Here is a 23423-nt window from a genome sequence, read left to right as displayed (position 1 = left end):
CGGAATGTGAACCTTGTTTAAGGACTGATTCTGACGGGGTCGTGTGGTGGAGAGACGCCGGGCTTTGGAACCAGACTTAGCCAGGTGGCAGTCTGCCTGTGCCTCACTTTATTCACCTGTTAACTGGGAATGAGAATGCCTACTAAATTGGGTTCCTGAAAGATTAAAAAAAAAAAAAAAAAAAGACCATTACAGAGTCCCTGACTACTACAAGTAGCTGCCTCTACCCATTTGCTTCCTTTGTCCTTTGGCTTCCTGATGGCCCCCTTCAGACCATCCCCCCTCCTCCCACACTGTCCCTGCCTTGCCTCCCTCACTAATGCCAGTCTTGCCTCCAACATGGACTCTGCCTTCTGGATCCCGTTTTCATTTCATGTCCTAAGAATCCAGCGAACGACGTAACATCTAGCTTGGCCACGGAGCATTCCTTAGGCCTTGAGAATGGAACGTCAGAACAGCCGGGGGCAGGTCATGGTGACTGATTAGGGAGCAAAGCAGACAGCAGGGAAATTTGGGGCAGCTTTCTGTGTGGTCTGTAGCAATGCCCGGATAACCCACCGTCATGACCACTAGCCGTCTCCTGGCTCGGCTGGGCCTACACCTGTTCCTACAAACCCACCCATGCAATGCAAGAGCGTGGATCGGGGACATTTGCTCAGGAAGGACTGGTGGCCTCTCACTAGCATCTCACCGCAGGCAGGTCTGATGGTGAACATGATGATTACAAGTAACACATTAATGGGCTTCAGGGAGCCCAGCAAGAGCTAAAGGCTGGAGCGCATGACAGGAATGTGACGTGACCATCAGGACAAAGTAAGGACTTACCAGGAAGACTCGTTGGACATGTAGCTCTAAGCTCCTGTGGCCAAGGCCATTGGCATGTTGAGGTTTCCTTTTCAGCTGTAGACACACACAGCAAGGGTCACAGCACGGGAGGGGCCGGATAGCCAGTTCCCTTCTGAAACCACCACTGCCACATATTGGTGACCAGCCTGACCTGGACGAGCCAAGTCCCCAGGAGAGTGTGGTATCAATAGCAAAACTGAGCCTGACGGTTCCTCCAGTCAGCCTTCCACATCCAGGCTAGAGGACTTTCCTATTCCTCTAGTGAAGAGGAAAAGCAGTTGAAGGGAGCATCACACGTCACCCAGGCACACGGTACGGTGGTCAGGCCTTCGTGTGGAACCCTGACACAGACGGGGGGCAGCATCCTCACCTGTCCAGGGCAGATAATATAGGTTCTTCTCATTTCTTCCTTTGAAAAGTTCAAGTTAAGGGCTCTCAAGCTAAAGGTACTATTTAAATGGCAGTAACAGAATCAAGAGCCGCGTGCTCCCCATCTCAGGAGTAGGGACGTTTCCCTCTGATGGAGAGAGCTGAGCCCCTACTCTGCACCCGCGCTTGACATGGGTCTCAGACACACAAAGAACGGAAAAGCCTTGGAGTTTTCTGTACTATACAGTAGGAACTAGCTCTGAATTGAAGTATTTAAAGTGGGGATTATAAGAGAAAATTAGAAAATCTCTCCCGAGAGAAGCTGCCTCTAAATTATTTATGGTCAGCGCCATGTTGTTTTATACTTAAATTTAAGCACAGTCTGGTGACTGACAAAAGCAGCAGCGTCGAAGCCAGACTTCCCAGCGTCGAAGCCCAGTTCCACGGCCAGATGCTTGTGTGACCTTGGGAGAGTCATTTTAGCATTCATTAAGCGTCCGTTGCCTCAGCTACAAAATGAGGTTTATCCCGACAGCATGGGATGGCGCATCGATCGGAAAGACATCCAGAGTAGCTGCTACAGGTGAAAGGTCCAGAGGCAAGGGTGTCAGCACCCGGATCCTGACTCCAGCACCCTCCAGGTGCGTGGTGCTGCAGGGCCCCCAGTGCCTCCACAGCCAAAGAGGTTCATAATCCCACCGGCCTCCCAGGATCGGCGAGAGTCTTAAGTGAGTCCACCACGGGCTGATTGTCTGTGTGCCCCCAGAATTCACGTGTTGAAATCCTAACCCCCGGAGGTGCTGTTATTAGGAGGTGGATCCTTTGGGAGGTGCTTGACTCGTGAGCGGGGAGCCCTCTGGATTGAGATTAACACCCTCATAAAAGGGACGCCAGAGAGTCCCCTAGCACCTTCCATCCTGGGAGGACATCCCCGGAGGTCAGCCGTCTGCAACCCAGAAGGGTGCCCTCACCTGACCGTGCCAGCCGCGTGATCTCAGACTTACAGGCTGCAGAACTGTGAGCGATGAATTTCTGCTGTTTGTGAGCCACCCAGGCTGTGGCAGTTGGTGACGGCAGCCCAAACGGACTAAAACAGAGTTCATACATTCATACAGTGTCTGGTTACCTAGGAGGTTCTTACGTGTTAGCTTTCAGGATTATCGCTTCATCCCAACACTCGTCGAGTGCCCCGTCCACGCCAGGTCCTGTCTTAGACACCGTAACGCAGGGGTGAATGGAGCAGCATCCTCGGGGGCTCGAGGGCCGCGGGACAAGAAGGCACATGCACAAATGACGGCAGCTGAGCGCGGGCTCGGAAGAGAGCCAGCCTCGAATCCCAGAAAAGGCGACGTCTGAGACGAACCCTGAAGGACAGCAAAATACACTCAAAAGGGTGACTGTGTTCCAGAGAGTAGTGCCTGAACGTCCAAGGCACCGAGGTGAGGACAGCAGGGAGCCGAGCGTGCCAGGTGGGAGCCTGCAGGAGAGGTGTGCTCCAGCTTACACAGACTCTCCCCCTTGGGACTGTGAGCCAAGAGACCTTGGTTTTAAACTCTCCCGAGGACCAGCTCTGAGAGTTTGGATTAATTTCCCAACTTGTAAAATGAGCCTATTAACAGGCATGATCCTGGAGGGCCCTCCCAGCTCTAAAGCAATTCAATTCTCACCAGATTGCAAACTTCCTGGAGGCAGATTTCATGTCCTGTTCCGGGGCTTCCTCTCGCGCACCTCAGCGGGGGCTGGGTTTGGTGCTTAAAAACGCCTTTTCACGCTTCCTGAATTTTCTAGTCTTTTCTAGCTGGGAAAGCTCTCATTTTAACAGTTTGTTCACAAGCAGGTTTCAGAAAGCACGTATTTATAAAACTGAGACTCCCCCCACCCCACCCCGCCCCTCTTGAAGTGTTTTCTCATTAAAACAAATCGAAAATGCCTACACAAGTGATGTCAAGGCTTTTAAAATTCCGAACCAAAACGTGACCATCGCCTGACTTGTCTGGTTCAAAGGACGCTGAGGTCAGCGAGCCTCTCGGACAAAGACAACCCAGGACTCTCCCGAGTAGAGGACCTGAGAATGTGCGAGAACTGCTTCTAGCCCAAGCTCCTGCCGCCTGATAAAATTAGCCTAAAAATGATCTCCATGGCAACAGGAAATTTGTTCTTAAAGAAGGTTAGAAATAATGCCTTTGGAAGAAACTCGGCAGCAGATAGAATATTCTCAGATTACACATAAATGGTGTCTATGCCAACAAAGTGACAGGCCAGGCGGCTCAATTATATGGATAATTTAGGCCTGAACCAGTGATTTGTAAAAGAATAGGAGGTTTTTAAGACCTGAAGAATGGAATGTGGCAGGTAGGTCCGGGCGACCAGAAGCCCTGACTCTCTTCCAAGTTTTCTCTGCCCTCCTGGGACCCGGAACAGGACTCGCGCAGGCCCCCGGGTGTCAGCTACACCCCGAGAATCAAGGAGGGGCGCACAGAATTGTTCGAGGGATGGTCAGGAAGTTGTTGGGGAGCAAGGGTGAGTTCTGGAGGGCCCATTCCAGAGCAGGTGCCCAGACATTCTCCTTTTTGCCCGAATAAAAAAAGAGCCAAGATCCCAAGACCCCTCCACCCGCTTTCTCTCCAATAGTTCTCCGTTTGCTACACGTTAACCTTCTTTCTTCTCTGCCCCCACCTTTACCTCCTTCATTCCATCCATCCCTGGAAGATTGAAAGTCATTTGGGAAACTGAAACCCATTCTGCTTTGATCAGGTTTGGGAGGAGACAGTAAAGCGTGGCCAACTCTGGAGCCAGGCTGCCCAGGTTCAAATCCTCCAAAGTCCAGGCCTCGGTTCCTCATGGGGAATGAGAATAAACGTGACTTCCTCGTGGCATAGGAAGTGAGGATTGAATAAGTCCATATTTGTAAACATTTAGAACAGTGCCTCGCGTGCCGCAGGAGCTATATCTGCATTTGATGATCCCCCGCATTCATTTAAAAGACTCAAGCCACTGCAAAAATCAGCCTGGACTCCCCCGACACAGAGGCACCCTGGTAATTCCCGGGGTTGAGATCTCTTTCACTGTGGATCATTAAGGAATCACAAATGATGTGAAATGCCACGTGTCATCCTGTGTCCTTGTCACAGAGATGAGAAACTGACTCCCAGAGAGAGAAGGCATCTCTGGGGTACGGAGTCCCACGTAGCCCCAGGGGCTTTCTGAAGGTGACTTTCTGTCTTCCAGGCCATGCTACAGGGATCTGGGCGTGGGACTTTCTGCAGCTCCCAGCTCGGGCCAGGCCCTGGCCAGCCCTCGGTAAACGTTTGCCTAACATCTCAGCCTCCCTTTGGCTTGTGTGTGTTTATTTATTTACTTGTTTGTTTGCTCATTAATGCATGAAGGTATTCCTCAGGCAGAGATAAGGATCCCCAGGGGCCCGTGAACTTTTCAGGAGCTGAGCATATGAGCTGTATTTCCAAAGACATTACGTCGGATAATTCATTTTGAAACCATCCAGCTGTGGGGTTTCCATGCACCGCCCCTTAGGGGGGTTTCAGTAGTTCCAGAACCTGGCGGAATCCAGAGCGTGAGCTTTAGAAGCAAAGTGGGAATCCGGCCTATGAGACTTCTCAGCTTTGTGAGTTAGCCAAGTTACTTAACTGCTCCCAGCCAGTTTCTCCATCCTGAAGTATAATAATATCCAACATTTGTTGAGCATTTACTGTTTGCCAATAACTGTGTTCACAGCTTTATGTATATTATCTCATTTAAATTTCACCATCAGTGAGGAGAAAACAGGGGCATCCAGAACGTATTTTATCACTGAGTAAATAACATACCCATAACTCAAACTTACTTATTGGTTAATAAGTAAATGGCACAACTTGGGCAATTCTCCTCAGGGTCTTCCTGGTGGCTGCGAGAGGTGAGTTTTATAATGTGCTGGCTCACAATGGGAATCAGCAAGTATTACTTCCTTCTTTCCTCTTGGTTGCAACTACGAGACTTGATCCAAAGGAAAATGTCCTTATTTCCCTCCTTCCTTCCTTCCCTCTTTTATTTATTAGTCAAACATTTATTGAGCACATTCTCAGTATTCAATACCAAGTTCCTTACTAGCAACAAAGCAAGCAACACTGAACCAGGCGGGACTGTCCCTGCCCTTAGGCAGCTAATAGTCTTGTCTTTTGTTTTGCCATGTTACCTAATTCCATGGAAACACGAAGATCCCCCCCCACCCCACACACACACAAAAGAACTAGCCAAGATCCCAAATTGCCATTCCGTTTTGTTATCCATCAAAGAAGAAAGAAAACTCATTTCTCAAGCACCTCCATGGGCAAGGTTTGCTTCTTCTATCACCTCCTTGAATGATCTGGGCCGCCCTTTGGAGGGTATTATTATGCTTATTTTTTCTGTAAGAACTGCTCCTGGACTTGTCCCTGGAAGCCAAGGTGGGCTTGACCCTCCGGCGTCCCACCCCTCACCGGACACCCACGGGCTTCTCAATGTCCACTTCTCTGGGCTGACTTCGAGGAGAACTCAAAGACTTCTGGGAATGATTTTCTCCCCTTTTGTGGAAGTATTTCTTTAGCCATGCACATTCCCACGAATAAGCCCCCTTCCCGTGAAGGATCAGAACTGCAGCTGGGAGGTAGCCCCGCACTGCACCCCCCTTCCCCGGGGCGGGGAGGGGGGGACAGGGAGCAAGGGGGGGAAAGGCCTGGGCCCGGTCAGATTTACAGCAGCTCACACAGCTGTTTCCAGCCTAGGTGAGGGCTTCCTCTTAATGGTGTCGTTTACAAGTCAATAAAGCCATGGAGGCCCCGTTTCCCGCAGCCGGTCCCACCTCGGGGGCTCTGTTGTCTCGCCCTGCAGTCAGGGTGCCAAGGGGCCGTCTAGGGGCCTCATTTCTGCCCTAATGGCCCTGCTGTCCCATCAGCCCCAGCCCCCCCCCCCCCCCCAGGCCATAAAGGCCTCCTCCCTCGGAGGGCAGAGTTCAAACCTCTGGCTCCCCAGGACCCCCCGCCTAAACTGTCGGCCCCGCCCTGCTTTAAGGCTTCTGCTCCGCTTCGCTCAGCACCAGCCAAGCCTGGGTTCTTATCTGCCCAGGAGATAAAGACCGGGGCTCTGGGAAGCCTGCAGCCACCTGAAGGCGCCTGGGCCACCGGTTCCCACTCTTACTGCTCTCTGGGGTGTTTACTGAGCTCCAGGAAAGAAGGCCTTTCTCAAACCACAAAGAAGACACTCCCTCTGGCTCTGGCTTTCTGTCTTCTGGGGGGAGGGCCAAGGGGAAACCTCTGAACTCTCTGGGGCTCCCTGCATCCCCGGAGGCTTCCCCAGGCCAAGGCGATAATGAGGTGAGAGAAGATGGCGGCTTAATGGGCCTGGGCCTGTGGACAAGGGGAGACGGTCAGGCCCAGGCCCTGCTAGCGGAAGGGGGAGCCAGTCAAGGTCACAAAGCCCCGGGATGGCACAGCAAGGTCAGAACCGCTCAGGCGTTCACTTATCCGCCTCTCCAAGAAGCAGAACCAGAGCACCTCCTGTGCACACAGCCCCGTGGTAGACGCCATGCACTGCAGTGTGGGAAGAAGCACAGGTCTGGGGATTCTTGCCATAGAGAGGGTGCATCCTGATGAGGAACGGGAAGAACAAGGAAGTGAAGACATTTGCAAGAGGGAATGGTGCCTACACAAGGCTTGGCGCGTTCAGGGAGGGCCAACAGTGTAGGTGACTGAGGTGGAGGCCGTGGGGGCAGGGCTGAGGGCTGGGCTCGGTCCCTCTCCTTACAGTTTCACACTCAGAGGGGAAAGAGGTGCTGCTGGCTATTCTGTCTCGGCCCCCTGGCCTGTGTCTAAACCAGAGGCACCACACACACAACTTTCTCCCATCCGGTGCTCACCGGAAGCCCCGTGGTGAGGGCCAGGGTCATCTACTCCTTACCCACACGGTCCAGCAGGGATGGCCTGCGTTGACTGAAACCCAATCCAGGAGTTGGAATGACCCGTAGGAACCACCGTGAGCCCCCTGGAGAGAGAAGAATTCAAGAGATGCATCGCCTTGCCACCTGCCAGGTTACAATTATACCAAGAGTGCAGCCAGCTGCCTCACCCTTGCTCTGTGCATGGCCTGGTGGAGATGGTCCTGCTCCCCTGGGGCCTGCAGCAGATGGAGTCAGATTCCTGCTTCTCAAGAGGAAAGACTGAGGCCCAGAGAAGTGACAATGACCACCGCCAATATAAGGCCATCCCCGGCCGATTCAGTCCCTTTGTGTGAACTAGAAAAGGATGCGGCCCCGTGGGCACAGGCGTCTGAGCCGATAGAGCCCTTGTGCCGAGGAGGAGGTGCCCTTCTCCTGGGCAGATGCAGAATCGAGCCCCCCACACAAGGAAGCATCCCCTGGACTGCGGCCTCCGTGGTCGGGCACCGTGTGCAAGTTACAGCGGCCACCCTGGGCTAATCAGAGAAAGTGCCCGGGCCACATAAAGCCGAGGGAGAGAAATGGGCCGGAACCGCCATCAGGCAGAAGTCTCATTCAGTCCCAGTCAGCTCCATGACGCCATCTCCTAGCACTGCAGCCATGGGTACCTCACTATCCTTTATCTGTGGACGAAGGCTAATGATGCCGTCTTCACCAGGGTTGGCAAAGATTTAAAAGTAGATAGCAGGTCTTATTATTCCAGTGCCTCAAGAGCAGAAGATAAAGGATCCCCAGAGCCCTGGATGTTTTCCTTCCTTCCTCACTTAGAGACAGGTCTTAGCTATTTGTTTCCTGCCTACATATAATTACAGAGCAAGGACCTCATTCTGCAGGCCTGTTTTCGTGAAGGAGGAAGGAAGTCACAGGCCTTTCCACTCCCTGCTCAGAGACGCCAGCTGGGAATTTGACGAATCTGTGACTGCAGCCAATAACCCCTCCATGTTCCAGAACAAGGTGCAGCCCGGGCCATTCGGGACTGCTCTTGTGGCCATCAATCCACCACTGTGCTCAGCCCCGACCTCCAGGACACCCGTCCCCTCCCACGGCCCTGTGAGTCTATGCTCGGGGAGAAGGAAAGTCCCTCCACACATACAGCACTGCACCCCAGGGCAGGCCACTCCAGCCACCAGCTGCCCTGACCGCGAGCTGGACCAAAAACACACGCACAGTGCGCATCCCTCTCTAGAGGGTCTGCGCAGAGTGCTGCACCAGTCTTGACGGAGCTGGGAAGCCGTCAGATGATGAAGCTCCTCCAGGGCACAGCTCGGAGACCCAAGGTCTCTAGAGAGGATGACTGGCTTTGTCCAGAGTCATTTTCATTTGTACAGGAACCATTTCCATTGAGTTAAGGGGAAGAGACGCAACTCCAAGACTGGCTCTGTTCCATGACCTTGAACAAGTCCCTTCCCATTCTGCCGTAGACCCTCCTCTACAACAGGGGAGTAGGTTTCAATTAGCAATAATAGCGCCTCGGATAAACCTCATTGGCTACGATACTTCCACTGCGCAAAGCTACAACAGGGGAGTAGGAAGACAGAACCCCGAGGGCCCTTCTGGAGCCCACAGTCTGGGATGCTGCGATTCTAGGAGTTACAGAGGACCCTCGCCTAATCAGGGGTATGGATCAGAAGAGAGTATTACTTGTGAAAGTTGAGCTGCAAAAAAGGAGAAACCCCCTTCCCAGGGTGAGGGCTGTGGGATTCAGGTAGCTGTTACAGAAAAAGCCATAAAGTTGTTTTGCAAAAAGTTGACTTTAATGAAGAGTCTTGTGGATGGATAAAGAGACTCCCATCAGTGCCCTAAGAGTTCAGATCCTTGAAAAGAAAGAGTCTTTTTTTTAAAAAAGATTTTATTTATTTATTTGAGATAGAGAGAGCAAGAGTGGGGGGGTAGGGAGGCGGGGTGAGGGGGTGGAGAGGGAGAAGCAGACTGAGCTCCCCCGAGCAGGGAGCCCTGAGTGGGGCTGGATCCCAGGACCCTGGGATCAGAACCTGAGCCGAAGGCAGGCGCTTAACCGACTGAGCCACCCAGGTGGCCTGAAAAAAAACTGTCTTTATTATTTAAAGTATCAACAGGGCAGGAAGACTCCAGTTAAGGTCCACGTGCTTTAGAAAAGGCTATTTCAGCTGAGATGTAAGAGACTTACAGCTTTACTCATCCCGGACCCACAGAGTACCTGCCTACCCTGGGCCAGGCCCTGTGCTGAGGACGGGGAACAGCACACCTCCTGCCCACAGAGTGGGTCTGCTCCAGGGAGAGTCATAAAGAGGACAGTGGTTGACCTCACACAGTAGCTTACCAAGGATCCGCGGGAACATGACAGGCCTGAGAGGTGGGTTCAGCAAGAATTATCATCCCCCTCTTAGAAAATGTTAACTGAAGCTCAGAGAGGTCCATTCATTTGTCTAAGGCCACACAGCCAGGGAGCAGAAGAGAAGTTTGCAAATTCTGAGCTTCTGACTCATTGGGCCAGAGCTCTTTCTATCTGCCTCTGTGTCTATCTCCAACAGAGGGCCCAAGACCAAGAGGTTATCATCCCTCAGGCCCTTCTGCACAGAGTAGGTACTCCATGAGCATGTGTTAACCAACTGGGTTCTTGGCTCCACGACTCTAGACAAAGGCTTGATTGCCTCTTTCTAAGCCCTTAATTTACCTGTCTCCAGCTCTTTCATTCTGAGTGTTTGTTAGAGGATTGTGGCTTCTGCAAACAGAAAATCCTAAAAGACATTGCTCCTGCAATCCCCTTAAGCCCCCTGGTATTCCAAGCACAAACCTCAAAACATGCTGCTCATTTCCTCTAAAAATCGTAAGCACTTCTCTCTGTCCCAGTGGCAGGAAGACAGAGCAGAGCCTCGGAATCAGGCAGGACTGGGTTCTTGTCTCTGGCCTATCTGAACCCCAGGGGTCCAGTCTGTAAAGGGGAGTTGATTCTCCCCTTGACAAGATGTTGGATTTGCCCGATGAAATTCATCAGAGCCTCTGCCACACCTCGGGCTTTTTAACGACGTTAGTGGCCTTCTCTACCCCGGCTCCCTTCCACAGCGGGACTTAAACAAGTCCACTTCTCTGGCCCATTTACTTCTCTGCAAGAGTTTTCCAACAATCACACTCTCTGGCCCACTGGTATTTCAGATCTGTCTGAACCGATGACCAGAACTGGACCGTCTGAATTCATGATGGAGCACTCAGAGCCTCCTGAATTATTTGGTCATCTTCCTGGACCAGCTTGTTCCACTGACTGAGTGGCAGAGTTTCCTGCCAACAACAGCATTTAGAGCAGGGGGAGATTGCACACTTGACCCAAAGGACAGCTCGCAATGAGGGATGACTCCTCTTCGTGACTTCAGCTTTGAAGACACAACCACAGGGACTCTGGGGGGCTCTTTCCATTGGGAAAGCACGAGCCTCAGCCATCTTATTTGTCAGTCTCCATAGCTACAGGATCTGGCTTATGAGCTTTTTAGAATTCCACAAAAATATTTGAAAGCTGAGAAAAAAGAACTATTGGTTCTAAAACACAAAACAAAAACAGCAAAATCAAAGTAGATAAATGTTTAATTAATTGTCAAAAAGAAATAATGTTATGTCATATGCCACTTCATTAATTGTTAAATTTATCACTTGTGAACATTTCATTACGCTAGTAAACAGTGTGTAGGTTATATTTTCTCACTTGGCATGAATTTCCAAATAGATCGAGAAGGAAAAAAAAAAAGAACTTACTGTAAATTAATTAAGTGACCCATAGCTAAATAATTTCAAAAGCAAAATTGTAGAAGTTCTTTTGAACTTTTTTGTAGCAAAAGTAAAGAAAACCCCATAGTACATAATATGGAATGTTGGAGTCGCATCACATGTGATGGGATTATTAGGTGAGATCTCCAAGAATGACAGCCGGGGCTTCTACAAGTCTCTCAAGAGTGCAAATCATTGTCTGATCAGTCCTGATGCTTTTCATCCAGAGATAGGCACCCACCTAGATGCCCAGGCAGCTGTAAGGACTTTCAGAGATTTGCTCACCCAAGAACCGGGTGCCATTTTCAAATGTTGGACCACCGTTTTCCCAGCCCCTTCGGCTGGAGCATTCCTTCAGCTAATAAAACACTGGTCATCCAGCACTGGGTGAATATTTACTCGGTACACACCATTCTAGAGTTAAAGGCTGAAGGCCACGCTAAAGTTAAAACATTAAAAAGGAAGTCTTACCTCCTGGGTCAGTGTTACAATTTTCTGGGAGTGGAATGTGACCCCTGGTGGATTTTAATCACAGCAGGTGGCATTACCTGGAGTAGAAGAGAGACCTCTGGGACTGGAGCAGAAAATTTAGATCCACTCCCAACCACATCTGGTGCTAACATTGCAGAAATTCTTTTTTATTCCCTTCTAGACTTCAGTTTCCATGGCTGTAAAATGGGGGGTGATGATCTCTACCAGGAACTTGTGAGCAACAAATGAAGTGCCTTCCTCTAATTCTTCTGAAACCCGAGAAACACTGCACAGTTGTAACGTGCCTTATGCATCATTTAGCCGAGAATTTGTTTTTTACTTTAGCGTCACAACAAAAAACTCCCAATTGAAATGATTGCAGCTTCATTGAACATATTAACAGTAAATACTGAGATTTAGTTGCGAGAAGTCGTGTTTCCCAAAGATGGCCACATCAGTGTGTCTCCCTTCCCACATACCCTCCCTACCATGGGATGGTCAACTCCTCCACGAAGAGGTGGGGTTCATGCTCCCTCTACTCAAACCTGAGTGGAGATTTGTAACTCCCTCCAGCAATGCAATCCGGTGGAAATGAGGCCGAGTGACTTCTGAGGCTGGGTCACAAGAGATAATAGAGGTTCCGCCTAACTGTGTCTTGGGACACGGCTATTTGGAGCCCTGAGCTGCTGGCTATGTGAGCATTCCCGCCACCCTGAAGCCACAGGGAGGAGAGACCGCGAGGAGACGGAAGAGAGGCCCAAGTCGCCCCGGGCCCCGAAGGGGTGCGATAATTGTTTTGTTCATTTATTTTTTTAATTCTTTTTGCTGACCCGCATTTGTAAGATTTCTGTAGCAAACATATTATTTCCTCAAAATACGTCATTTTTTTAAAATTCCCCTCCTATCCCCACCCCCTCAAAGCATCACCAGGCATCGGCTAATATCTCCGTGGAATTCCAACAACGGACTCTGCAGAATTCACCGAAATAACTTCTCGCCCTGGAATCCTGACAAGCTAATACTGGTGGACAGACTCCAGAAACCACGGAGGTCCTCAGCCGACACGAGTGGATCCGATGCTCGGGTTCACCCGCAGTGAGATCCACCAGCCCAGCTGCCCCACAGGTGGAGCAACCTTTCCTGAAGCTTGAGCATCTTTTGTTGTTGTTGTTGTTGTTGTTTCGCCATGGGAAGGTAAAACTTCCCATATATTCATTCATCCAGTATTGCTGAAGCCCGGGATGTGCCAGGCACGGGGCTAGGCTCTGGAGATACAGCTGTGAACTGATGGAGGGCTCTGCCTTCTGCCTTCATGCGATGAGAAACACCAATGGAGCAATGATCTGAATGTGGTGTGAGTGCCGCGAAAGGCAGCGCCCGAGGCCGTGCGTGGACTGAGAGGGTGCACCTGGCCCAGAGGGTGACCATCCAGATGACGGGATGCACTAACAGGGATGTAAGGAACCCCAGAGTCCCAAGGGGGAGTGCGGTGCGCTATAGACCGCGTGTTCATTCCTCTCTGACGCCTTATGTTGAAATTCTAACCCCCAGGTACACCTCGGTGGCTCGTTCGGTTGAGCATCCGACTCGAATTCGCCTCCGGTCTTGGTCTCCTGGCCGTGAGGTCGCGCCCTGCGTCAAGTCTGCTTGTCCCTCTCCCTCTGCTCCTCCCCACCCCCACTCTCTTTCTCTCAAATAAATAAATAAACAAAATCTGAAAAGAAAAGAAAAAAATCGTGCCCCCAATGTGATGGTACTAGGAGGTGGGGCCTTTGGGAGGCGATGAGGTCATGAGGGTGGCATCCTCACGGATGAGATTGGTGCCCCCACAAAAGAGACCCCAGAGAGGCCCCCGCCCTTCTCTTCCGCCCCGTGCAGGCACATTAGGAAGACAGCAGCTGGGCCGCCTATGACCAGACACGGAACCTGCCACTACCTCGATCTTGGGTATCCTAGCGTCTAGAACTGCGAAAACAGCTGTGTGTTGTTGAAGCCCCCCCAGTCTATGGTATTTTTATTCTAACATCCAGGACCCCGACTAAGACAGAAATCAAAGGAGATCATCTTCATGAGCACACTTTGCAAAATGGAAATGCAAGGGTGGTGGCCCGCCGCTGCCCCCACGGCTTCCGGCCGCTTCTGTAAACCAGCCGTGGTTCCGACAGGGCACGAGGCTTCTGTTTTCCACATTGGTGAGCACGAAAAACCTCAGACCGTGACACTGACACAGGCCTTCGGTCGCCATAGGATCTCGTACTCCTGTACGCTGTCCACTAAACCGGCAGGACACCGAGAGCCTTTCTCGTGCTGAGGCCATTGGCCAGGATCCAAGATGCTGCTGGGGACACATCTCCCCTGCCGGCCTGGCCTGACCATGCTGCCGGCCAGGTGGGGCTTGTGAGACAGTGCCCTTAATTTGTTCTGACGTCCAGCCAGGGAGAACGCCAATCCTCCAGGGAGCACGGAGAGTTTGTCTTCCCCACCCCCCCCCCCCCCCCCCCCCCCCCCCCCCCCCACCCCCACCCCCCCCCCCCCCCCCCCCCACCCCCCCCCCCCCCCCCCCCCCCCCCCCCCCCCCAAAGCCACTAGAAGCAAGAGTAGAGGCAGGAGTTCTAGCCCTCTCCTGCAGCCACCGCCCGGGGCGGGTGGCTCGGGAGCCTGGCCCCAGCCTCCTAGTCCCTATGTGTCCTTCCGGTCATCGCGCGTCAGTGCTACGAGGCTCTTTCTAGTAGGAAAGCCCTGCCATCCCCGCCGGGGGTCCTCGATGCCTCCCCTCGGCTCCCTGGACAAGGAACCCAAACTCGTCAGCCAGGCCCGCTGTCTCTTGCTCTTTACCAGCTGCCTCTTCTGCCATTTGTTCTACCCAAAGCCAATTCTGACCATTTGTTCCCGCCAGGCCCAAATGCGACCCCATGCCTTCCCCTGCATATAACTCCTGCCAATCTCTTAAATCTTTGTTAAAGTGTCACTTCCTCCAAGAAGCCTACCGGAAACTGCCAGCCTTCAGTCCCCTCCCTGAGGTCCCACAGATATGTACCACGTATTAATCTTGCTGCACTGATGTGGCAAGACAGCATTCTCCCACCCACTGCCCTTCTTTCTCTCACCGCACCCCGGGGGTCCTGGGGAATCTTTGGTAAAAGAGAGACTGCGATTTGTTGGCAGAGACATTATGATGCAACGGGAAGAGTCCCTTTTGGCCACAAAAGTTTTGTTCGTATTGTAGATGCTTAACTCTGAAGGCCCCCCAAGGCCTCAGCTCCCTGGGCCGCCCCCACCAGGTACGAGTAGGAGCTGGGGCCAGATGCCCCTGCTGAGGGAAGAACTCAGTCTGCGCACGAGGGGCAGAAGGGGGAAAGGTCAATGGAATCCCATGTACACAGTGACTCTCCTAAAGAGATAGAACCTGGCTTTCTTTGTGGAAAATGCTTCTGCAGACTCCAGTTCCCACAAAGGTCCAGGAAAACCAGTCCGGCTTCATGAGTTCAGGGATTCCCCCAAATACTGGTTCTGTGGCCAAAAAACTTAGGGAAATAATTATTTAAACCAAATTTACCAGGTTTCTTCTGCTGCGACTCCTCAAGTCCTCAGGAGAATGGATGCTTTGCAAATCTCCAAGAGGGACATACATGTGAACACTAACTCTGTTTATCTGGCCACAGCATCTGATTCTGAGGAACCACCTCTTGATGTCTCCAGAATCAGCGTTTCACAGAACACAATTCAGGAAATGCTGCCCTAAAGATATTTATGAATTTGAGAGTTCCCAAAGGGTCATATCTCCTAATAGCTAGATCTTTTAGAGAATTTTCCTGATACTATTCTTCATACATCATCCAGAGTCTGTCGTTATGGAGGCAGCTCTGTTTCTTGTTGATACCACGAACCATGGATACGAGTGTTTCCCTCATTACTGTGGTTACCAGGGAGCTCAGAATTGAGTCGTGGCCACATCTAGCTACTGCCCAGGCCTCTGGAGGGGAAATTTTGTCTTCTTACCTTTTCTTTGCTACCATCTTTTCTCTATTTTTGTTTTCTCTTAGTCATGATTCCTTTATTCACCGTAAACCTATTTTACTGGTATGTCAAAAGCCTTTTGAAAAAGAGGCAAGATGGAGGCACCCAGGTGGCTCAGTCGGTCGAGCATCCGACCCTTGATACCAGCTCAGGTCATGATCTCAGGGTCGTGGGATCGAGTCCCGAATCGGGCTCTGCACTCAGCAAGGAATCTGCTTGAGATTCTCTCTCTCCCTCTGCCTACCCCACTCTGAAAATAAACAAATAAATAAATAAATAAGATGCAAGAAGTGCATAAATAAATGTAAAAAACCTTGTACTATTGTTAGCAACGATGATAAGAAAAACACTTTGATTCCAAAGAAGAGGTGACTCTCCAAGAAATATTAAGGATTAGCTCTTTTCTGACCAGGAAAAGAGGACCAAGATGGGTTTCGTCCTCGGCTTAACTCTCACGTTTAAGTGTTTCTAGTCTTCAAAGTCCGAAGAAAGGCCTTCTTCCCTCCTCGCCCCCCCACTCCCTTGAGAAACTGAAACAAAACCACCCTCAAGATCAAATAGATTACATTAATGACACAGAGAAGAGAGGATGGTCTGTGCCCACTCTCTGAGCTACCCAGACAACAGGCTTTTGTGCTCAAGGAGAGATGGGGGACGGGGGTACTTGATAAGACAGGGCCTGCCGGGCTGACATGCCTGCCCTCCAAGACTCCGCGAGTTGGGTGGACGGAGGTCCTTCGATTCTCGGCCACTGCTCCCACCACTGAGGACCCCTGCCAGCCCAACGCCCAAATAGCCACTCCTGGGTCCTTTTGAGGACCCAAGGGAGAGGTTGAGTCTTCAGATGGCCCTATCCTGTTTGAATGTTCTTTCTCTAGACAAACTCAAGTTCATCTTCTTCCCTTCTGACAACTTGACTGTGACGTGACCCACATATGGGAATAACTCTCCTGCCTACCTGTCTCTTCTGAGCTGGAGCTGCAGGTTGTCACCTACAGAGCCCCTTGTCCCATCTTTGAACAATAGCCATGTTCTTCCTCTTAGGGCTTCCCTCACAGATGGTCGCCTGGGAGCAGACCAGCGGCTGCCTGTATCTCCTTGGAGTTCTCCTTGGAGGCCATGAGCCCTTACGGGGCCAGGGAACAGAACCAATTGTGTCTCCCTTCCGTTGTGCACACCCTCTCCCCCCGCCCCCAACACCGAACGAAGGGCACTCCTGGCAAGAGGAGCAATGAATATAAAGATGGCTGGATGCATGAAGCTGGGGAAGGTGTTCCCTGGACCCTGAGGGATAGCAGAAACTGCCAGAACCACATCTTCCCTCTCTGAGCCAATAAACACACCGGTGCCACCTCATTATCAGTCTCCTTGGCTGTGCATCCCACCAGGTATGAGCTCGTTGAAGACTAGAACCTCAACATACCTCTGCCAACGCCTGCCTCTGAGTGTACCTAACAAATCAAGAGGAAAGGCAAAATAGGAGGTAGAGAGAGCGAGGTCTTCAGAGTTTGGGGAGGTCTGACATTTTAGTCATGACCTCCTTCAATCTTCACAAAGACCTGAAGGGTTTATATGCTATCATCACACCATCTCAGAAAGGAGGAAATCAGGCCCAACTAGGAAGGAACCAGTCATGTCAGGACCAAGTTCCAGTCACTTCCACGGACCTGGCTCTCCGGCTCCACCCAGGGCCAGCCCAGGAGTTTCAGCTTCATCCCAGAGGCAGTGGACCTTGAAATCTTTTTGAAAACTTGTGAGTTGAGTTTGCAAAGCAATGTTCGAATTAGAATAGGGATTTTCCCCCATGGAATTGTCAGCTTTTGGCTGCAACCCCAACTGGACATCAAAGACAGACTCTTAGAGCAATCATATTTGCTGGACACTTAAATCAGAAAAACCAGACATCAAGAAAACAGAGGTTTTCCCCATTCTTCTCTACACTCAGACTAGGGTCCTTCCGGAAAGCCCAGACTTCATTCCACAGGCTTCCTCACTTCTCTGGAAAACGACAGGATGTCTAGGCCCATCGGCCAGGTCAGCTCCCTTCAGTGTACCCAACAAGGCCCCATTAGGCATCCCTGGGCCCGAGGAGACCCCGAGGCCACAAACCCCATCCCCGGCCCGCTGCGCACTAGCATCCAGATGGGAAGCTGGAGTAGAAAGAAAGTGTTCACGGGTTCACCACGTGCAACGAGAGGTTTATGCGAGGCCCGTGAACGTTGGGCCAAGCCAGGGTTGTAAAACCTGCAAAAGGATTTCTGTGTGGCTGTCCCTTCCATGGGTGTCTGCTCCAGGGGAAAAAGCAAATCTTTGTGAGGGACCTATTGGTTCCTGTGCATGGCTCACTTTGCTCAAAAGAAAAAAAAAATGTCATTTAAATGATTTAATTGGCCTAATTTGTGTTCTTAAAAAATGAAAATGAAAAAACTGAGATTTTTATGGGTGGTGTTACATTTTTAAAGGGCAAGTATCCAGGCCCGTACTTTTAATTGGAAAATGTCAAACACTGGTTGTTTCAGGCTCAGAAAATAAGAAAATACCTACCATTTGCTTGAGGGCCACCATTTACAAAGCACTTCGTGTCAGACGCCGTGCTTGCTGCTAGCACGTGCTGAGATTAAATTGTGAGCTCCGTATTTATCTTCACCATGCTGTGTTCCAAAGGGGGTTTGAGACAACTAGCAGGGCTCACTCATACAACACACGGGCGTGAGACCTCACTGAGATTAAGCTCCATTACAGAAGGTGCCGCCAAGAACCTGGAGCATTGCCACGGCTGAGACTTTTCTGGAACGTAGCACTTGGATCTTCCCACCTGCCGTCAATCTTTAACAATGCCTGGAAAGACATTCAGCCTGTCCCCACACTTCTTGGCCGTTTGCTGGAGCAGGAAGGACCACGTTACGTCACCTGAAGCTGGGTATGTTGGGACAGGTGCGGAGCTGGGGCAGGGACAGCCTAGTGTCCCCTCTTTTGACAGCATCCTCCTCCTCGATGCCTGAGGCCAAGGCTTTGTCCTCCCCGAGCTCCCGTTTCTTCGTGGGCAGAGACCGAATCCTGCCACGTCTGATTGCCGGCCTCACTCCACGGGTGCTCTGTGACCGTGTGTGAGAGCCACAGACAGTTCCACGCTGCTATTTTGTTGTTGTCCTAGACCTCCGCGTCAGGAGGCCCAGCCACCAACTGCAGCTCTGTCTCTTGCTGTGAAACCTCGGACGGGCTCCTTCTTCTCTCTCAACCTCTAAGCCTGCGTCTGTCAAATGAAGACAGTGAAGACTGCATGTTCTTGGTCAGTGCACCTCGAAGTGTACCCATCAGACTAGCGCAAGATAAGGAGCTTGCGCTAGAATATCCATCAATGCCCTGCCCCCTTCCTCGAGAAGGCCTTGTTGTGAAAAATAAAAAAAAAAAGAATAAAGAAAAAAAGCCAGCTAAACCAGAGCACAGGCTGATGAGCAGGAGCGCTGTTAGCCCTTCCATGACTAGACAAGATGATTCCAACGACAGTCTTATCCTACTGACAAGATGAACAGGGACCTAGGAAATGGGTTTGATTCAGAGATATTGATGTCCAGGTGGGGCCACTATTCTGATTAGCCAATAGGGCTTCGCAGGGGACCTAACATGGCGCAGCAGGACCACAGTGGTCCCTGCCCGGGAGCTTCCAAACTCGGTGGGGAGAGGAGACACGAGCAAGAGCTTATCAAGAACGGGCCAGACCTCTAGCCGACGGGTGGGGAGCAAGCAGCCCTCCAGGGGGCCGTCGGCAAAGGAGGCGTGGAGGGTAAGTTCACCGAGACAGCGCAAGTGGGGAGGGCTTTCTAGGCGACATGGCGTTGTCAGAGTGAACCTTCCATTGAGTAAAATTTGGACGGTTCCAGGAACACGGTGCCCTGCACACATTATCCTTGTGCTCGATTTTCCGTAATCTAGAAATGAGCTCTGGGGCTCGTTTGTGGGATGGTAGCCAACTTTCTCAGGCAGGTGATCTAGACTTCTGACGCATAGTGAGATTCCAGTTAACACCCCGATACACTTGTGCGTATACCTGCATAGGCAAGGGTCGATGTGGAGATCTACGTGGATATACACCAGCATCTACGCAGGGGGATCCCAGTTGCTGGTTGTAGTGATGCTGCCGCCTCCCTCAGCCCCGTTCTCAGCTGCGACTCAGACCTGCTCTTGAACCTGTTCTCATGTGTCGTCAACTCCATCCTCTCCGTGTTCAACTTGCTCTGACAACTGCAAAGTTAGATGCACAGCTGGCCCCTTTGTTCATTTTCCACACTTCACTGTAAAGAACAAGAAAGTATTAGGGAAAATATATAGGTACATCTGCTGGGAAACTCCTTTCTCCCCTGGACGTCAGCATTTTGCACATGGGGATGCTTGTCATATTTTAAATCACCTGATGATGATTGGCTAGGACCCTATCTGCCTATATGGTACTCTTTTTTTTATCTTCTGGTTTCAGGCATGAACGTTCGTTCTCCTTGTCCCTCTGAATTTCTTTCTGTCTGTCTGTCTTTTGGTGGACTGTTTTGTTTTTTTTCCTGTCTTTATGGTTTTTCTATACAATCCACTGGCCATGTGATTGTTTAAATTTAACTTCCAACTTTCAAACTGCTGTGTGTGTGTGTGTGTGTGTGTGTGTGTGTGTGGTTTCCCACCCCCATCTAAAGAGGAAATATTCCCATGGGAAAAGATAAGTGTGAAACAAGGGTGGCTAGGGTCCTATCTTTGAGGTGTCCAGACTCATACAAAGAACTTTTTAATGAATTGTTTTTCCTCAAAAAAAAAGGAAGACATGTGTAGTCTCTCCCCCAGAGGGTTCTGAATTCTTGGCTGAGGAGGCTAGAAAGAGAATGCTTCCAACCCCTCCCCCTTCAAATCCTAAATCTTTGAAAGCTACCCTAGAATAAAGCCACGTTTTCTTGTAAATTTTGCAACCAGAATTCTGGACGGTTTGAGTGTAAGGCACACGTGAGCTTACTAAAGGAGTGAATCGCCTTGGGTTTTCGGGGGCCATTCTAGAATCCTTGGGAAGGGCTCCCTTTATTCCTGGACTGCCTTTGATGACACATGACCTTTGACTCTGATCAATGCCTCCTCCTCCTGGAGCAGCAGAGAGCAGATCAACTCTCTCAGCGCCCAGAGGAAGAGTGGGCAGTTAGGCCCTGACCTCCCGCCCTGCCCCTAACCTCACTGATAATTGAGTTTTCCATCCGTGCTCATCAGTAGGGTCAAAACACAAAGAAATAAGCCCCTCCTGACTCTGTCTTTGCCCAGATGAAACCTCAAGCCAAATCTGTCCGGCTCACACCAACATCCGGCACCGGAACACACGCGAGAGGGGGTGTATCTCCCCCATTCCAGCCTGGGCCTCCTGGCACCTCCCACGTCCCTGCCACGGGCTGTGTGGCTCCAACCGCATCTGCTCCTCCTAACACAGTGCTCCGAGAGAGAGAGGCCCTGTCTCCTTGAAAGATTGCCCAGCGACTGAGAAAACACACCCCCCATGGCCCCCTCAGGGCCCTCTGTAAAAGGGTGTTTCCCAGACTCTCCTAGAAGACTAAAAAGTTAAGAGAATTTAAAAGGAATTTTCTCCACCTCACCTTCAGTCTTTGTAAAATTTCTTGTTTTACAATAGCATAAGTGATAAATAAGCTTCTTCAGAGGACTTGCCTCCTAGGTGTGCCCTCGTCGTGGAAGGAGCAGGGGGCTACATTGACGACCACGGCCAGCGGCAGGCGAAGCAGAAGGTCCGCCGGTGGCTCGTGGCTCCCCGGGGCACAGGGAGGCGGGAGGGGGGGGAGAGGCCCTCCCTGGGTGACTTGTGAATAATAACAACCTCATTAGTGGGATGCCTTCCCACCTTGCGGCTTCCACCGTCGCCTCTGACCCTCCCACCACCACCGAGGGAACTATATTATGTCCCAAGAAACCAAAGGGCAGCCAACTTCTCCAAGGTCGCCCAGGCTGGGAAGAGGTGGAGCAGAGAGCTGGAGCCAAGGTTGCCGACTCCGCGGCCCATGAGCTCTCTGGAGCATCTCGCTGCTTCTGGAGGAACACTCCGGAATGCAGAGGGAAGGAAGAGGCTTCCAGGCTCTGACAAACACCCAGAGGAACAAAAGCAGAGGTTGGAGCAGCCCAGAAAGATGAGTAGAGGGAACCAGGAAAGGTGCTTCAGCAGAAGGAACAGCCTGGGGGAGGCTCCGAGGGAGAAGTCAGCCCAAGGACCGTGGCGAGCCTGGTCCATGGACGCTCACAGACCCGCAGCCCCGACCGCGAAACGCTTAGGGGCCAAGGGAGGGACCAGCCGTGGAGGGCCTTAGCTGTCTGGCCAGGAGTTAGGGCTCTCTTCCAGAGCCTCCTGGAGTAGCTACTGCAGGGATGTGATATGTGTGCAGCCTTGAACAATCAGGATCTTTTCCCTTTTGGAAACTGAAAAATGGAAAACCCCATCCAGAACGGTGCCGGTTACCTGGGCCTGCCTGAGTGGTCTTCCCAAAGCTGGGACCTGTCAGCATAAACATCTCCTTGCCATCCCTGCTACTTGCCTTCTTGCCTGGGTGGTGGGAAGCTCCCGAGGCCCTTGCTAAAGCTTGAACCACCAAGGTCCCTGTGCTGCCCGTTCGGATGCAGAAGGTATAGAAGTGAGGCAAGAAGCTGTATTTTGGCCCAGTGCCCACAGGTGGTTATTGGCCATGTTTTTCTTTTTCAAAAGAAAAAACAAAACCATAGAAACCACCCAGGGCACTGGAAAATAATAGGGTTCCTCTTGGAGAGACTGAGATAGTAGGTCTGGGGGGGGGGGGGGGGAGCAGGAATCTGGATTTTTTAACAAAAGCAGAGACAGGATTGGGGTGAGCTAAGAGGTGGGTCATGCAAGCGAAGACTCAGACCCTTTCTTTATTTAAAAGCTTGCTCTGTTGCTCATCATAGATATGTTTGCACTAATTTCTTTCTTTTTTTTTTTGGAAACTTATTTTATTTCAATTCAATTACTTAACATAGAGTGTATCATTAGTTTCAGATGTAGAGTTCAGTGATTCATCCATTGCATCTAACACCCAGTGCTCATTACATCACGTGCCCTCCTTGATGCTCATCACCCAGTTACCCCAATCCCCAGCCAACTCCGGTCCCGCAACCTTGTTCGTTTCCTAGAGTTGAGTCTCTTATGGTTTGTCTCCCTCCCGGATTTCATCTTGTTTCATTTTTCCCTCTCCTCCCTATGATCCTCTGTTTTATTTCTTAAATTCCACATATGAGTGAGATCATATGATAATTGTCTTTCTCGGCTTGACTTATTTCGCTCAGCGTAATACCCTCCAGTTCCATCCATGTCGTTGTAAATGGTAAGAATTCATCTTTTCTGATGGCTGAGTAATATTCCATTGTATATATGTACCACATCTTCTTTATCCATTCGTCTAGCCATGGGCATCTGGGCTCTTTCCATAGTTTGGCTCTTGTGGATAATGTTGCTATAAACACTGGGGTACACGTGTCCCTTCGGATCACAACATTTGTGCCCTTTGCACTAATCTGATGTTCTCTATCTCGGTGACTGAGTATTTTGGCCCTCCTTAAAGTTTGCACCCGAAATGAGTTCTTCATGCTCCTTACCCTCGTCCCACCCCTGAACAAAAGCCCCCGATGGTCCTGAGTCCAAGCACTGGGCACCACCTTCCAAGGTCTTGCCTGCATTTCTGGCCTCATACCCTTTCAGCTCCTTACACTGCCAATGGCCTCCGTCATCGGCACAGGCTCTGTACCCCCACAGCATCCCACCCTGATGCCTGGCTCTTGACCTGCCCTTGGACATGCAGTCCTGCAAAGTCCTTGTTTCCTCTGGTATCCTCGCTCCTCCTGCATGGCACCCCGGCCTCCCTCCTGTACACAGCACCAGGAGCCCTGCCACACACTCTCCCATCTACACCACTGACCCCCCAACACCACCAGGGGAGAATAGTTTGTTTGCACTTCTGTGATCACTTTGCACACACGTCCAAGA

General features: G+C 51.1%; 1 long non-coding RNA gene and 1 pseudogene across 1 annotated transcript in view; both read right to left on the bottom strand.

Annotated features, from left to right (window-relative positions):
- Window positions 1-8573: 8573 nt before the first annotated feature.
- Window positions 8574-8694, bottom strand: LOC113938864 (annotated as a pseudogene).
- Window positions 8695-13978: 5284 nt separating this feature from the next.
- The window catches only part of LOC113938617, a 41908-nt gene continuing 32463 nt past the window's right edge, over window positions 13979-23423 (bottom strand). The window contains exon 3 of the long non-coding RNA XR_003524912.2: window positions 13979-19695. This is a non-coding gene — a long non-coding RNA (uncharacterized LOC113938617). The remainder of the gene's footprint in view (window positions 19696-23423) is intronic.

This window comes from Zalophus californianus, chromosome 8, assembly GCF_009762305.2.
Source record: "Zalophus californianus isolate mZalCal1 chromosome 8, mZalCal1.pri.v2, whole genome shotgun sequence".
In the NCBI taxonomy this organism is placed as follows: Eukaryota; Metazoa; Chordata; class Mammalia; order Carnivora; family Otariidae; genus Zalophus; species Zalophus californianus.
The sequence above is the reverse complement of the archived record's forward strand: the minus strand, read 5'-3'. Positions and strand labels throughout refer to the sequence as shown.